Source organism: Schistocerca cancellata, chromosome 3, assembly GCF_023864275.1.
Source record: "Schistocerca cancellata isolate TAMUIC-IGC-003103 chromosome 3, iqSchCanc2.1, whole genome shotgun sequence".
NCBI lineage: Eukaryota > Metazoa > Arthropoda > Insecta > Orthoptera > Acrididae > Schistocerca > Schistocerca cancellata.
The window spans coordinates 304416236-304429495 of record NC_064628.1 but is presented as its reverse complement, the minus strand read 5'-3'; the positions used below and the strand labels follow the sequence as shown (position 1 = coordinate 304429495).

Genomic DNA, 13260 nt, shown 5'->3' with positions numbered 1-13260 from the left:
TGGCTCTTGGAGCCCGAAGCGCAGATTCATCCGGACAGGTTTCTAGCTCTTCTAGAGACTTCCGGGCTGATAAGTCTCGGTCGGTGTATAAATCTCTCCCCTGACGTTTCGTCTCGAAATGCGAGAGACATTCTCCGAGGTAAAGCGGCGAACTGCAAAGCTAACTCGAGGAAACACTGATTATATATGTGGTGTCACCGCCAGACACTACACTTGCTGGGTGGTAGCCTTTAAATCGGCCGCGGTCCGTTAGTATACGTCGGACCCGCGTGTCGCCACTAACAGTGATTGCAGACCGAGCGCCGCCACACGGCAGGCCTAGTCTAGAGACACTCCCTAACACTCGCCCCAGTTGTACAGCCGACTTTGCTAGCGATTGTTGCCTGTCTACATAAGCTCTGATGCTCTCATTTGCAGAGACGGCAGTTTAGCATACCCTTCAGCTACGTCGTTTGCTACGACCTACCAAGGTGCCATATTCAGTTACTATTATCTTCAAGAATGTATACTGAACAAATAATATTGTGAATCATGTATCGTCAAGAGCGACGTTCATCATTAATGGATTAAAGTTAAGTATCAAACTAATTAGGTCCGCTTTCTAAATTCTCATTCCTTATCATGTTCCAGACCTCACGTCAGTATAGTTCTTCCCTCCTCACGCCAGCCTGCGTGAGCTAAAACGCGTGCATTTCGGCCTCCACTCGTAACACGGTGTTGGCTCCTCTGCCAACACAAAAATATAGCCAGTGCAGAGGGCGTCACTGTCCGTCACGTGGCGTAGGCTATGAGACTGTCTCTATTAATGCCAACATTCTCGATTGAAAGTAATCGATCGTCACGCTTTCAACCAAGAAATTGGCATTACTAGAGACAGTCTCATAGCCGACGCCACGTGATGGACAGTGAGGCCCTCTGCACTGGCTGTATAATCAGCGCTTCCTCGAGTACTTCTTGCAGTTCGCCGCTTTACCTCGGAGGATGTCTACCGCAGCCGGAGACGAAACGTCAGGGGAGAGTTTCATAGATCGACCACGGCCTATCTGCCCGGAAGTTTTAAGTAAACACAATACCGTCCGTGAAAGCCTATATTGTATGATCTAGAAAAGTTTTCTCACGTAATTTTAACAGTTATGCTATCCTTCTACCTTTGTGTTTTATTATGTAGTTATTTTAATTCCTTGTCTGGAGACATTTTACCTACAGTGTTCCATACCTAATCGGTAGAAACAGTACCCTTACAGGATCATTTTGTTGTCTGTCTGTCCGACTGCCTGTCCGACTATGGAGACGCCTTTTCTTCTCAGGTACCGGTACACGTAGCAAGTTGAAATTTATGTCACATACTAACGCCTATTGTGCCTCAGCGATGTAAACAACTTAAGCTCGTAAGCCAATGTAGTCAAAGAAACGGTTGTTTACGTCACTACATATTTTGATATCTCGACAGTGTCGATATGGATAACTGGCAAAAATTGCCTAAATTTTCGGTTCCCGGGATGGATGAACTATGTGTTGTGACTTGGCAAGACAGCCAAGCCACTGTGATTGGTAGCCGAAAGGCACGCGTTAAGCTCACGCAGGCTGGCGTGAGGTCTGGAACATTTAAGGAAGTTAGACTTTAGCAAAAAAGGTCGTAGCTGTGGGAATACTTAACTTTAATCCATAATTGGTGAACATCGGTCTGACGGTACATGCATCACAAGATAAATACCAATGATAATGGCGCCTTGCTAGGTCGTAGCAAATGACGTATCTGAAGGCTATGCTAACTATCGTCTCGGCAAATGAGAGCGTAATTTGTCAGTGAACCATCGCTAGCAAAGTCGGCTGTACAACTGGGGCGAGTGCTAGGAAGTCCCTAGACCTGCCGTGTGGCGGCGCTCGGTCTGCAATCACTGATAGTGGCGACACGCGGGTCCGACGTATACTAGCGGACCGCGGCCGATTTAAAGGCTACCACCTAGCAAGTGTGGTGTCTGGCGGTGACACCACACAATGTACACACATAATCGAAACGCTAAGTGTGCGAGTCCTACTCGGAATTTTATTTGAGACCGTGTAGACTTTCTCTGGTTTGGGACGAGGAATAAGGCACACAAATTCACACCGTCGAGGATAGCAAACTGGAAAAAACAATCTCAATAAGGATTAATTTATATCTACTTCTGAACGCCGCACTCCACATTGGGGTTCCCGGCGGAAGGTACTTAGTGAACACTGTCCCTTCCCCTTATTCCTCCTCCAGTGGCGAATGGCTAGCGGGAAGAATGATTGCTGAGAAGCCTCCACTGGCCTCGAGTCTACACTACTGCCCATTAAAATTGCTACACCACGTAGATGCGTAGGTGCTACAGATGCGAAATTTAACCGACAGGAAGACGATGCTGTGATGTGCAAATAATTAACTTTTCAGAGCATTCACACAAGGCTGGCGCCGTGGCGACACCTACAACGTGCTGACATGAGGAAAGTTTCCAACCGATTACTGAAACACAAACAGCAGTTGACCGGCGTTGCCTGGTGAAACGTTGTTGTGATGCCTCGTGTAAGGAGGGGAAATGCGTACCATCTCGTTTTCGACTTTGGTAAAGGTCGGATTGTAGCCTATCGCGATTGTGGTTTATCGTATCGCGACATTCCTGCTCGCGTTGGTCGAGATCTAGTGACTGTTAGCAGAATATGGAATCTATGGGTTCAGGAGGGTAATACGGAACGCCGTGCTGGATCCCAACGCCGTCGTATCACTAGCATCGAGATGACAGGCATCTTATCCGCATGGCTGTAACGGATCGTGCACGTCTGAGTCAACAGATGGGGACGTTTGCAAGACAACAACCGTCTACACGAACAGTTCGACGACGTATGCAGCAGCATATGCTATCAGATCGGAGACCATGGTTGCGGTTACCCTTGAAGATTCGTCGCAGACAGGAGCGCCTGCGATGGTGTACTGAACGACGAACCTGGGTGCACGAATGGCAAGACGTCATTTTTTCGGATGAATCCAGGTTCTGTTTACAGCATCATGATGACTGCATCCGTGTTTGGCGACATCGCGGTGAACGCACATTGGAAGCGTGTATTCGTCATCGCCATACTGGCGTATCATCCGACGTGATGGTATGGGGTGCCATTGGTTACATGTCTCGGTCACCTCTTGTTCGCATTGACGGCACTTTGAACAGTGGACGTTACATTTCAGATGTGTTAGGACCCGTGGGTCTACCCTTCATTCGATCCCTGCGAAACCCTACATTTCAGCAGGATAATGCACGACCGCATGTTGCAGGTCCTGTACGAGTCTTTCTGGATACAGAAAATGTTCGACTGCTGTCCTGGCCAGCACATTCTCCAGATCTCTCACCAATTGAAAACGTCTGGTCAATGGTGGCCGAGCAACTGGCTCGTCACAATACGCCAGTCACTACTGTTGATGAACTGTGGTATCGTGTTGAAGCTGCATGGGCAGCTGTACCTGTACACGCCATCCAAGCTCTGTTTGACTCAATCCCCAGGCGTATCAAGGCCGTTATTACGGCCAGAGATGGTTGTTCTGGGTACTGATTTCTCAGTATCTATGCACTCAAAGTGTGTGAAAATGTAATGACATGTCAGTTCTAGTATAATATATTTGTCCAATGAGTACCCGTTTATTATATTCATTTCATCTTGGTGTAGCAATTGTAATAGCCAGTATTGTAATTTTATCATATTGGTCTTTTCGCGGTGTGTATATAGGAGGAAGCAGTGTATATGTCGATACTTCCGGAAACCTACACGCTCGGAAACTGGAGCCGGCCGCTGTGGCCGAGCGGTTCTAGGCGCTTCAGTCAGGAACCGCGCGACCGCTACGGTCGCAGGTTCGAATCCTGACTCGGGCATGGATGTGTGTGACGTCCTTAGGTTAGGTAGGTTTAAGTAGTTCTAAGTTCTAGGGGACTGTTGACCTGAGATGTTAAGTCCCATAGTGCTCAGAGCCATTTGAACCGTTTTGATGACAGTGAACCCAATGCGTCGGATTGTTGCGATGTCACAGCTCTCGTGTCTGATCGGGCATTGTCATGCTGAAGAAGATTGTGTGGGCGAAGTCTTCGGATTCGTCCTGTCAGTTGCCTGAGCGTTGCGTAATACCACGCAGAGTTTATGGTGATGTCTTTAGTCATGAATTCCAAATACACCATACCGTGAACGTACCAGAATATGTGAACATAACTTTGCCTGCTGATGCCATGGTCGTGTACTTCTTCTGCTTGGATGGGCCCTGTCACACATGCTGAAGTTAACACCGTTTCCTTTATTACGGTCACGAACACCCCAACGTTGCACACTACTGATGTCGAAACGTCACTGTACACATCTTTCATTCTTCTGTGGATTTCAATCTGAGGCACGTTTTCTGTGGTTAGGGGCTCGATTACAGCACACTGATTACCAGGCACCGATGTAGTTATATTACACGCCGCCGTGTTACACGCTAAAATTTTAAGCCCTCTAGCAGCAGAGGGTTGCAGCTTGCACCAGGTTAAAAAATGGTTCAAATGGCTCTGAGCACTATGGGACTTAACATCTGAGGTCATCAGTCCCCTGGACAGAACTACTGAAACCTAACTAACCTAAGGACATAACACACATCCATGTCCGAGGCAGGATTCGAACCTGCGACCGTAGCGGTCGCGCGGTTGCAGACTGAAGCGCCTAGAACCGCTCAGCCACACCAGCTGGCCTTGCATCAGAGAAGCGGAAAAGTAGACCAAGTAATATGCATGATGTAATATCTCAATCGATTTTGCGAACATTTCAAAAAATTCGGAGATATTACCTTTCAGCACACCCTCGTACTACATTGTGACCTTCTGTGAAACAGTTTTGGAAAATGGTGTTTCCCGTGGTGTACTCCGTTTCGATACCATTATGATTAAAAAATGTCTCGACAGATAGCTTCGACTCGTTTACTGTTTTAAAAAAGACAATTATTCTATTAAATTTGCGGACAGAATTTTACTTTAGAATAAACCAAACGCACATTGCTCTCCCTACACTAATTTTGGCATTATCTGATTTGTGTTTGTCCGAGAGGATTCGGCTACGTTTAGGTTTGCCGTGAAACTCTCTTTGCTATCGCGGTAGCATTCTAAAACAATTGTCGAACCTCGCCGGGTCTTTTCCATCCCTCCCAGCGCGTAGCTGTCTAAAGAGTATTGTGCAGTGTTCTTGAACTTTTTCCATTGATACTCAACGTTGTTAGTGCTGCAGATAAAATTTTCGTGCTGGCCACTCTTTCTCTGTATTTCTGTTTACAGCCGTATTTAGTAGAGCCGTGCTAATGGAGTCGAAAAGTTTGGGCGTGTTTGTCACCAGCATATCTAAAGTGTTATCTGCAAAAGTGGGTTATACGGTTAACTAACGAAGGTAATTTTCGGATAAAGCGTTTAGAACAATTTATCACGATTCCCGGTCTCTACCGTCCACCCTAATCGCTTGTACCTGCCACTCTATAGCTGGTATATTGAAATCTCCACCTAATACTACAACGTGAAATATTCTCCAAATTTCCCCTCAAATGTCCCGCTAATACTCTTCCTCTTGCAGAGGGTTTACAAAAGCATTCGAAGGCCATGTTTGATTCACCTTTAACGCTAGTTTTCACCCAAATTATTTCGCATTCGGAATTTGTATTATTGTCACCAGATATTATCGTATTTTTATGACTATAAACACCCATACACCACCAGCGTTCAAACTGTATTTGTGATATATACTGCAGTCAGTGCTGTTGAAATCTGTTTTGAACCCGTTTTCCTTCCCTAATACTATGTGGTAACTGACACTGTTTATAAGCAATACTAGTTCCGGGACTTCTGCATAGATGCTCCTGCAGTTAACTAACACTATATTAACATTTTTATTTCCTGAACTGCTATGACGAACGCAAACCTGTTTGAAATCAGAATGCATCTCATCGGGACTGTGGTGGGATTTCTCTGTCTTAATAAAATATCATCTACACGCCAAACATACTCCGCTATGCTAGTAGCCACTTCCTGCGTTCACTGCACGCCTGACTTATTAAGAGGGGTATGGGGGGTGGGGAGGTCCTGCTCGAAAAATGCACATCCAAGATCGTCACAGAATTGTCTGAGACCAAGGTTTAAACATTCCACTCCTAATCAGAGGACCACAATCGGTTCTTGGAACGCTGCTGCAATTCGATAGTTCTGCTTCCACCCCAAAGGCTGGGTTAGCTGTCCTCATCGAATCATCCAGACTCCAGTAGGATGGCGTTTGAATCCAGGCTCCAGGCGTCATTCGTACTGACACGCGCCGCGATTTGCCGCCAGTTGCATCCAGAGTCTATTAATAATGTCCAGCAGACACTGATAAGACGTTAATGATAGCGTTTAATTTATCACATATCCTTCCTCGCAGGCATGCGATTAGATATTGGTAATTTCGTCTAAAAACTAATATTACAGATGTCAGCCAGTCCACAAGCTTGCGCGTAATTTCATTAAATACTAATATTACATATGCCAGCGTGTCTGTAAACTTACACGCAATGGCCAATTATAGATTCCATTTATTAAATTACTGCCAATGGCGGAAGGGTAGAAGAAAGCGTCGTATCTGTTTTAACGGAATACTACAACTAACGATCTATTATCATCGTCTTCGAAAATAGGAGGACAAAAGATAATATTCTCAGATTACTATTATCATTATCATTATTATTATTATTATTATTATTATTATTATTATTAAGTTCTGTGGCCTATGTAATCATATATTGTATTTACTCATTGCGAATAGCTTTATTTGTAAATCACTAATTTGTTTATTAATCACCTTGGAGGCGGAAGATAAAGAGATATTAACAGCAAATTTTCCCATGATGACCAAGGCTGCCACTGAAGCTGGAATATGATATCTCTGACTGTCTTGCTCTTACTAGACGAATCCAGTTCGACAGGCCGATATTATTTGGATTTTTTAGTTTCCTTTCGTCGCCCTATCTGGTAAAGATTCAAGATTTGTGAGCCAATCAGGCCGACGAGGGTTGTGTGAACTACATCTTTCATGCCTGAATGACACTTCCTAAGAATTAACCGAAACAAATCAATCATCTGCAAGTCATCTGCAAGCAGTTCTATGTGGTCTTGTTACTTCAGATATTTTCGGATTCATACTTCTACGTATTTTACGCTTTTTACTGTTTCCACTGATCGATCATCCATCGTGTTTTCGAAACATAAGTAGCATTGAGGTCTCTATAACCGGGATAATTAAACTCGAGGTCAACGGTCAATCCTTGTACCGATTTCAACAGCTAGTCCTGCATTTCGCTAGAATTTTCTGGCGTTCCGTTTATACTAAATATAACAGCATCATGCGAGAATAGTTACATGGAGTTTCAGGCGCTATCATTTATATGTATCACGAAAGGTAACGGCCCCATAACACTCCACTGTGGCGCTTCAGAAATTACTTTTACATCTGACGATTTCGCTTCGTTGAAAGCAACGTATTAAAATTTAGCCTGGTAGTCTCAATATTGGCTCAGTGTTCAGTATGTTTATGCTTTATATCCTAGGTAACAGCTTGGAAATGCATGAAATGCATTCCGAAAAGTGAAAGATGCCAGTCAGCCTGACGACCAAGCTGGTTTCCGGATCTCATCGACTACTGAGTTTCAGAAGACCTCTGTCTGCGACAGCCACGTTTGTAACGTTCTCCAAATAATTTCTCTTAATAAAAATAATGCTTTTTCTGATTATTATGAATGAATGTCTACATAACAAATATATAATTTTCTTAAAATAAATTTTTGAATGAATGTCTGAACTGTGGAATCGGTACCGAACTCGAATTATCGTGTAGCGTGTTGTGCAAGTGGTGTGCTTATTCTGTGTTATTGTCAGCAAAAACTTTGTACAAACTGACTGGGCAATGCAACTCCCAATACTGGTAAATAAATACAGTCACTGCAAAATACATTCAGCCCCTTAGGCACTGAATCATCTGGCCCTGTTCAAAGCTGGTAACTTTGGTCCCTGCACAGATAAAAAATAATTTGAATTCTCCTACCTCTAAAGTAGTAACGGAGTAACGCGATATATTCTGGTCTCTCACAAAAAATATAAATATGCTAGCTACTGGCTCAGAGGTGTGCAATGTTGGCTATAAAACTTTGAAATACAAATGAACTTTTTTCGGCTGATAAATGAAAAATCCAACTTCTTTGAAAAAGTATAGGACTTGGACTGAGAGGCGGTACTGATTACGGTGAATTACTAACACTGAGTTTTTTAGATAATTTTTATTGCAAGTTAAGTTTGCCTTTTCAGAAACATTCGACAACTGAAATTACATTACTCGTAATTGATTCACAAACAATGAGAATTAAACAGCAAGTATTATATAACTTCACTAATCCAACATAAATGCAAATCCTCAAATTACGTATAGATCTGTTAACAAATCTTAGAAGCATTAAAAAGTGAAACATCTAACTAGCCTTTTTATAAAATCGGTTTACATACGTTCTGGGGTTACTCATCAATTACAAATTATCAGCCAACTCATCTATATTAAAGCGTTGGCAAAAAAATCATAATTATTTAAGATTTTTACCTTGCTTGCATGAAGACTTCTACTTCCATGTTCAACAGCATTGACATGCCTACATTAATCTCAGATTTGGTGGCTTCACACAGCACACCACAAAAACTGCCTACTCCGTCGTCTTTCGCTCAAAGACAGCTACCTACAACTGTGTACCAAGCGCTCTATTACTCTAGCACTACTATCTCAGATCAGAAACAGTATCTTTGGCTCTGCAGCCGTGCACAGTCAGCGATCCGCATTATAAAGCCTGTCAGAGACATACATCGTTTACAATATTCTAGTTTCATTTTAATTTACGTTAGTATTATTGTCATATTCGGGTGCCACATACAAGTGTGCCCCGTCGACTCCTTTCACGACCCTCCAGCGGGGTTTAACAAATTTGACACATATTTGGAAGTAAATTGTACAACAAATGTGTGGTAAATTTATCACATTACTGATGAGTAGAAATCTTGAGTAGTACAAAACATGTCATGATCGTGTAAAAAAATCTAACTGTATAGCATCATTTAATTTGAAAGAATTTATAGTGCCCAAATGCACAAGTATCAATCATAATCTGGTTATAATATGAGTAAATTACCTCATAAACAAGGTTGCTGGCAAATAAATCATGTAAACCAAAATCAGTTCAAAAATGGTTCAAATGGCTCTGAGCACTATGGGACTTAACATCTATGGTCATCAGTCCCCTAGAACTTAGAACTACTTAAACCTAACTAACATAAGGACATCACACAACACCCAGTCGTCACGAGGCAGAGAAAATCCCTGACCCCGCCGGGAATCGAACCCAGGAACCCGGGCGCGGGAAGCGAGAACGCAACTGTACGACTACGAGCTGCGGACCCAAAATCAGTATACACTCCTAATCGGCAAGATAATGGCTTAGGGTTGGACAAGGAAAAGGAAGAATCATGGCTGAAGCCTATGAGCATGTTTAAGTGACTTCATCACAAAGTCCATTTCTTTTTTTTTTTTTGTGCAGGTTCAAGAACTTAGCAGTGACTAATGTGGATTGCATTCACTGTACCACGACATTTGAACTCCGTATTATGTTTCCTAGTCATGTGCAGAGACACAATAGGTAATCAGCAACAAATTACCAACAACCACAGTGGCCAATTATCATAATATCAGTAATGTGATGACCATCATCATCACTACTCTTCATAGTGGAGAATCTCCTGAGATTCAAACGACATTGAAGTATGAATACCAGTAATAAACTGCACCAATACCATGAACACAGGAAGGAGACTGGATAATGGAAGGTATGAAAAAGTAGCAAAGGTAAGGTGATGGAACATAACCATTTCTGCCTATGTCAACGTCAGGCAATCTATCTGATCAGAAAAAGTTCAGTATCCTAATGAAATTACAGCCTGGATGAAGCAACAAAGCTTTACATCAGAGTGAATAGGCTAAACTGAAAGTGAACTCTGAATAAGAAAAATTAATAACTGTGGTATTTGGCTGCCAATTAGACATTGAATAACCGAACATGACAGACAACATCACTGATTCATAATATTATACTGTGGCTCTCAGTAGCCTTGTATACGCAATAATGAGACATAATTACTTAAGAAAACCTAACAGTAAAGTAAAGAATTGATTTGCTTCAGATAGCCTTGTACTTGGAAACCATGCAAATCTTAATAACTAAAATAATTGTAGAGAAAATATCAATCAGAGGCTCCAAGTGACATTTCCACATATGTAAATGTTGCTTTTAGTAGCTATAAAATGTTTGGGGCTCCATGTGGCCTTACACTTGAAGTATATGCAAATCTTAATATCTAAACAAGTGAATAGAATATTTCAATCAGAGGCTTCAAGTGACCTTTCTACTTATATAAATGCTGATCTTAGTAGCTAAGAAAGTGCAAAATGTCTAAACAATGCGCAAACTGATTAAATCCCGAACTTTACTATTCATCTGTTTAGTTAAACAAAGTAGCCCCTTTGGATGAACTGCCTAATAATGCTGTTCACGAAATGATCCTTGTACGCTGATAATTTTCGTAGCAGACTGATCCTGAATTGAAAATATCTTACCTCGTAATGTAATTGCCTGGAAACGTAGTGCTTGCTGCTCTTTGTGCACCAGCTGCAGATCTCTAACTTTGGTTGGAGGCAACAAGTAAACTATTTTATACAAATCATTGAGTGAGACATTCTTTAAATAAAAGTGATTTGGATCGAGGATGTGGATAATGCTCTTAGGTGAAATACTTCCTTGATAAATTGTTACTAAATTATCTCATATATTATTGCTTGAATGCAATTCATGTTACAACACTCATTAGCATTGACAAAGGACAACATTGATATCAAACTCTTACTCTCAGAAATGTTAGACAAATCATCAATAAACATGAGACATCCAGAATGAGATAATCACTCTGCAGCGGAGTGTGCGCTGATATAAAACTTCCTGGCAGATTGAAACTGTGTGCCCGACCGAGACTCGAACTCGGGACCTTTGCCTTTCACGGGCAAGTGCTCTACCAACTGAGCCACCGAAGCACGACTCACGCCCGGTACTCACAGCTTTACTTCTGCCAGTACCTCGTCTCCTACCTTCCAAACTTTACAGAAGCTCTCCTGCGAACCTGGCAGAACTAGCACTCCTGAAAGAAAGGATATTGCGGAGACATGGCTTAGCCACAGCCTGGGGGATGTTTCCAGAATGAGATTTTCGCTCTGCAGCGGAGTGTGCACTGATATGAAACTTCCTGGCAGATTAAAACTGTGTGCCCGACCGAGACTCGAACTCGGGACCTTTGCCTTTCGCGGGCAAGTGCTCTACCAACTGAGCTACCGAAGCACGACTCACGCCCGGTACTCACAGCTTTACTTCTGCCAGTACCTCGTCTCCTACCTTCCAAACTTTACAGAAGCTCTCCTGCGAAGGTTCGCAGGAGAGCTTCTGTAAAGTTTTAATCTGCCAGGAAGTTTCAACATGAGACATACCTTACAGTGAAAATTATTCAATCTCTATTGAAAAATCTAAAGTTCCCTCTAATGGAGGTCTCATTCAACAACTACGCATGACTGTAGTACCACTAAACAAAAATATTATGTTAATTCCTCTTCATACTCTTCTCTAATCTCACTACATCTCATTTCATTTTAAATCACTAATCAGATCTTTCTCCTCTGTTTCACAATATTCAAACACAAATAATTTTACTTGAACAGAGATGCACGCAACTTTACGTTGTAAGACGTCATGGTCTCCTGACCATCATTGCTTACATATTCCGCCCTCACAATCATATTCCGCACATCAAGACGCTTCATTCGAACCCAAACTCGATAAGATAAAGTCAATGTTGTATGAATTCATGTAAACGATAAGCAAATAACAATTGCACACCAGGGCTGAGATACTCGAGGCTGGCATACACACACACATGCAAGACATGACGGCCACAAGAGCCTTTAGTTCGGGAGAGGCCAGCCGCACGCCGAGAGGCCGGTCCCTTCAGAGGACTATTCAGCCTATCTACGTCGGACAGTGACTGCCCATGGAGCGGACAGCGTTTGCCCAAGTGAAAGGGGAGAACGACCCCATGTTTGGCTTAAAAGCAAATTCCGCTACATTGTGTGGGGGCGCCCAGCCTACGCATTCTTTACAAACATAGCACGCAGTTTCAGAGGTTTTCACAGGTAGACAGCAATCGCCAAATACCGATGCTACAGATTTCCAGATTGGTCGCCTTAAACTAAACGTCATTCTCCCGTTTTAGGAGAGCAATGCTGATTGGCAGACGATATTTCTGACGCCTTGAACTGAAGGAGTAATGGAAGAGACTGAAAGATATACCGCTTCACGTCTTGCATGGAGAAGGGCCGTTCCGTTGTCGCTCTTGGAGCGAGAACACGTAACGAGAGTGTGTGCACTTGAACGTGTACTCAAAGAGCGAGGAACAAGTCCCTCCTCAGTACTTCAATGGGAGAGCGAATCAGAGTGCAACTCTATATTGAGTCCTTGCGATTAAGCGTTGTTCACTGTGTTGGCCACCACACTTATTGTGTGGTGTGAATGGACAGAGTTATAGTTAAATGCCTGCGAGCGAATTCTGAGAGGCATCACGGTGGACTGGTTGTCTGACCAGTGTACCACGCCAATAGTTAGACTAGGGACGAATAGGAGTCCTTGACTTCATCAAGGCGTAGGGAGACTTTGATTGGCAAAGGTCAATCCAGATAGAACGAGAGATATCTTGTTTGTCAGCAGTGATCGGCGCAGACAGCAGTCATCGCAGTTTATGCTATTGTGTGCTACAGCTCTTGCGAGCCCCATATTTCCTCCACAACTGTACACTTCACTGCATTTCACACACGACAGCCTCGACCGTACCTACCAACATTCTAACGGATAATTATTCAAGTTGAGTAGGCGTGGCTCTCAGCCTTTCTGCCAAGTCAATAACAATCTTAAACTTTTTATAGAAATTTTATTAGCGAATCCTATCCTTAAGAGGTAACTTCACATTCCGAAAAGAACGCGGAAATAGCTTGTTTAGTTCCTAACTAAAAGTGCCATTGTGATTTCCCAGAATTTTTGCAAAATAAATAATAATTTTCGTTAGTTTCACGTTTTTCTTACACTAACTAGCA

The 13260-nt window shown here is 42.8% G+C and overlaps 1 protein-coding gene and 1 non-coding gene across 2 annotated transcripts in view; one reads left to right on the top strand and one right to left on the bottom strand.

Moving 5' to 3' along the window:
* LOC126176283 (uncharacterized) overlaps positions 1 to 13260 on the top strand; it is a 789292-nt gene that overhangs the window by 125677 nt on the left and 650355 nt on the right. The window lies entirely within an intron of this gene.
* Trnas-uga (transfer RNA serine (anticodon UGA)) lies at positions 11087 to 11161 on the bottom strand. Its single transcript has one exon. It is a non-coding gene; the product is annotated as a tRNA-Ser (tRNA).